We start from the raw sequence: 4,978 nt of genomic DNA on the forward strand, positions 1-4,978 counted from the left end.
TCCCTCACCGCCTTGGCGACCTCGCCGACAGGATCCGGCCAACTCCGGCGCCCCCAAGTACAACTCCGGCGAGTTCTTCAACTCCGGCGAGCTCCCCGGCGAACCTCGATCCACACACCGCCCGATCCAGATCTGGATTCGAAACCCTAAGGGTTGACTTTCGTTCCTAGTTTCAGTAATTTTTGGCATTCTTCATCGCATCATAACTCTGCATCCGTGGCTCCGTTTTGGGCGTGTAGTATATCAAATTGTTCGTCTCGACGAGTACTTCATTTCATTCCATTGCACCATGTTCATTTGACCTCATCTTGATGCCCTAAATGCTGTTGCAAGAGTGCTATGCAATTTTAGTTTCAAATTCTTATTAGTGATTGGACATTTGTCATTTTTCCCATGATTATTGTGTGCCTCCTATGAACTTGAGCCCTACATGTGTTTTGAAGTATGCCATGCCATCTTTACAGGGGTGTATGCCATGTATTTTTGTAGTCTTTGTGGTGGCTAGCACAAGCATGCAAAGTAGCTCTCGTAATGTTGCTGATTTCAGGGACTTAGAAATATTCTAAGTCTTTGCCCTGTTAATATTTTTATGCCATGTATTCTCGTTGCTACAGAGTGATCCATGCCTCTTTTGAGCATGATCAGTAAGGATGTTTTGTAGATATTGTTGTTCTCTATCCATCCATGCCTTTTTTTGTAATTATGGAGCACCCTAGCTTGACTCAATCGAGCTCTACTTTTACTATAAAATGTCCCTGGCAGATTGTTTACATGTTAAGCAAATTTGCCGAGGTTGTTGTAGTTGATCTGTGCATGCTATGAGGTTGTTCTTGCCATGTTTAGCTTTTATGCCATGTCTACTTGCTGGGTGTATGATTAGTTGGTCATGCAATGCCTTGTGGTGAGTGCATCGAGCTCGTAAACATGCTTACTTGTTATCTGTTTTGCCATGTTCCAGTTTTCTGCTAAGTCTGAATCTGGTAACGAAAGTTGCTATGTTCACATGGTTGCCATTGTATTTTCTGATCCCTTTTGGCTTATGGCCAGTAAAGGACTTTTGTTGTATGCTTTGAGTAGCTTCATGCCATGCCTTGGTTTGCCATGTTATGTTCCTGTAGCATGTTGTTATCTTGCTCCAAACATTGCTTCTGATGTTAAATTCCTGACATGTTATTTTCATCAAGTTTGTAACCTGATAACTTTTGCACTTTTGCCATGCTTGTTTGATCCTGCTATTGAGTGAATTAGCCGTAGCTCAGTGGTCATCTTTTGTCAAGAATCTTGAGTGGATCCCTGCCATGTGCTTTGTTGTTATGTTAGAGTGCAGTAGCTTGTTGTTCTTGATGCATTTAGATGGCCTCGTGCTGTTAATCGCAGTTCGGTGCCATATTTGTTTTGCTTGTTATTTGCAAACCGTGCATCCGATTTCGGTGATCTTTATATCGATTTTGACCGAAATCAACTCATTTTTCTAGTGGCACTCTTCGTTTTCCAAGTTGAGGCCAGGTTCAATTTTTCCCTTCCGAAGCATGCATATGCATCGCATATCACGTCCCGCATGTCATGCCATGTTTTGCATCATGTTACTTGTGCATTGCACGTGGTTGATTGTGTCCCCCTTTGCTTGTGTTCTTGCTTTGGGTAGAGCCGGGAGACGAGTACGTGATCGAGGAACCCGTTGAGTACGCTTACGAGGATCAAGCTAACGTCAACTCGGAGAACTTTGCAGGCAAGATGACCATACCCTCGAAATCACTTCTATCTTTGCTTGCTAGATGCTCGCACTTTTCCTATGCCTATGACACGATACCTACCACTTGGTTACCCTGCCTCCCATATTTCCATGTCAAACCTCTAACCCACCTTGTCCTAGCAAACCGTTGTTTGGCTATGTTACCGCTTTGCTCAACCCCTCTTATAGCGTTGCTAGTTGCAGGTGAAGATTGGAGTTTGTTCCTTGTTGGAACATGTTTATTGTTGGGATATCATTATTATATCTTGTCTATTTTAATGCATCTATATACTTGGTAAATGGTGAAAGGCTCGGTCTTATGCCTGGTGTTTTTTTCCACTCTTTCCGCCCTAGTTTCCGTCATACCAGTGTTATGTTCCTTAATTTTGCGTTCCTTACACGGTTGAGTTATAATGTGAACCCCTTGACAGTTCGCCTTGAATAAAACCTCTCCAGCAAGGCCCAACCTTGGTTTTTGTTAGAATTAATTAACCATGTGTTAATTATGGGATTAATCCCTGCTTGTACTAACCGCAGGCAGTTGTAAAACGGCCGTGTCGGTTCCTATCGAATAGGCACCTCCTTTGAACAGACACCTTTTCCAATGGTGTCCTTTCCCTTGTATAAATAGGGGATGCCATCTAGTAAAGGAGTGAGTTGATTCATTTTCCTCTTAACACGTTATCAGCCCTTTGCTCTCCGACGAGAGAAATAGGCCATCCCAGGCAGCGATTATGTACGCCTGAAACGCCTACCCGCGGAACCCGGTGCCTCCCCGACTACGGCCCTCGAACAACAACGGCGAGCGGCCTTGTCTTGCCCCGGCGGCGTGGCTTCCGAGCGGCTGGCGTCACTACACGATCAGGCTAATTAGCGATAATCGCTGTGACCTGTGACGAGTCAACCGGCAACCGCCGTTCTGCATAGAGAAGGGAATTTGTCAATAGACTGCTTATTTGATCTTCTTTATTTCTTTATTTGTCACTACGCGGAATTTGTCAAGTGATTAATCAAAGATTCAATTATTTATTTCTTTTCCTAACGTCCTTGCACTTACGAGAGTCAAGTGATTAATCAAAGATTCAATTATTTATTTCTTTTCCTAACGTCCTTGCACTTACGAGAATTGCTTCATCCGAGCATGTGGGGATGGAATCAGGACAATGTTCGCAACCTTCCATCGGAAAGACATCAACGGAGGAAAAGACGAATGGAAAAGGCACCCTTGATCAATGGATTGAAAATCCAAACAAGAACTGTAATTGAACGGCATGAGCGGCGTACGACCGACAAGAAGCACGTCGGCCCTCTCCGTCCGTGCTACGGCTGCAGACTGCGTGAGCGCGACAGGCCGTGACGGCGCGGCCGCTTCTCAGCGGATGACGAGGCCCCCGGCTGTTCCTCCATAGCAACGCCCACCTGCATTTGACGCAGCGCCTGCGACCAAGGCCTCACTTGCAGAAGGCATGATGGCGGCCTCCGGCCGGCGCTGGCTGAAGCGCGCGCGCCGCGGTCGCTCCTCCCTCCGTCCATGGCGCAACCTTCCAGGCCGTCGTTGAGGGTCCCCTTCCCCCGCGCGGCGCTCGCGCCCATTGTACCCAACGGAAGCTGAGGCACCTATGGTCGGCGAGCCTGTCTCGAAAGGCTGTTGTGGCATAGAAAAATTCCCCATTGGGATTTCATATCTACACATGAAAACAAGAGGATAAGGAACCTTATCCCTTCGACATTGTGCATCAAGGTCCTTGCAGTTGCATGAATTTGCAAAACAGGTCGAACAGTGGTCCAGACCGATTGTGCACCGTATCCTATTTCTGGGATTTTGCACATTGGATTCTGTTAACAGTACTATTTACTAGTATTTAACTAGTTTAGACCCTGTTAATTACTACATTTTCTGTTGATTTTCAACATTCCAGAAAATATGTGGTTATTATATGTGGCATGTTCAATGTGTTTGCTTTTTAGCAATCCCTATAACATGTCCTATTATTACAATGATATTGTTTTGCAATTGAGATTAAGTTTTCTCGCACAACAATATTGATTTGCGATTGAGAATATTTTTCTCTCGCAAAATAATTTCATAGTGATTGAGATTAATTTTCTCTCGCAAAATATTAATTCACCCTGCCGAATTATCTTGCAACTTGATACAATATCATCTCATTTAATTTGAGGTCTATACAATTCAAGTTTTTTACTTGAACATCAAGTTTGCAACATCATTACTATTCATTACAATAGTGGTGTATTTCTGTTGAGTACGATGTATTCCAGAATGCATGTATCTCCATGTTCGCTACTTGTCGAGATTAATACGTCTATTTGCAATTGAGATTTTGACATTCTTCATGAACATGTCACAACGGTCAAGATTGATTTCTCCCGCACAACGAAACTTGTAAATTTTTTACAATAACATCTACCTCAATATTAGGAAAACACAAGGTAATGAGTTGGATCTACTGCCCATGTGTAGAGTAACTCTATTACTGTGAGATCTGCATGATCTTCAATGTGTTATGTTCCCACAATTGAGGTTGAGCATTTTCAAGTTATACACTTGAGTCAAATTTTTGCATTCTTATTACAAAACCATGATGTTTTTTAATTTACTTCTTGTAAATTAATTATCTCTGGCTTGCCCTATAAGTAATCGATGGCTAACAATTTGAGGCACTTGCCCTCAATGGCCACAACTTACTTAAGCGGGTCATGGACATCAAGATCAGTCTTGCATCCCATGAGATAGCGCGTGCAATCCATGCCATAGACATGTGTTGTCATTTGATTAACGGGATCACATTATTAGGAGAATGATGTGATTGACATGACCCATTCCATTAGCTTAGCACCCGATCGTTTAGCATGTTGCTATTGCTTTCTTCATGACTTATACATGTTCCTATGACTATGAGATTATGCAACTCCCGTTTGCCGGAGGAACACTTTGTGTGCTACCAAACGTCACAACGTAACTGGGTAATTATAAAGGAGCTCTACAGGTGTCTCCAAAGGTACATGTTGGGTTGGCGTATTTCGAGATTAGGATTTGTCACTCCAATTGTCGGAGAGGTATCTTTGGGCCCTCTCGGTAATGCACATCACATAAGCCTTGTAAGCATTGCAACTAATGAGTTATTTGTGAGATGATGTATTACGAAACGAGTAAAGAGACTTGCCGGTAACGAGATTGAACTAGGTATTGAGATACCGACGATCGAATCTCGGGCAAGTAACATA

The 4,978-nt window shown here is 43.4% G+C and overlaps 1 pseudogene; it reads right to left on the minus strand.

Moving 5' to 3' along the window:
• Positions 1-2,259: 2,259 nt before the first annotated feature.
• LOC147975327 (uncharacterized) lies at positions 2,260-4,501 on the minus strand (annotated as a pseudogene).
• Positions 4,502-4,978: the final 477 nt, after the last annotated feature.

This window comes from Triticum urartu, chromosome 4A, assembly GCF_056163025.1.
Source record: "Triticum urartu cultivar PI428250 chromosome 4A, HENAU_Tu73, whole genome shotgun sequence".
Taxonomy (NCBI): Eukaryota; Viridiplantae; Streptophyta; class Magnoliopsida; order Poales; family Poaceae; genus Triticum; species Triticum urartu.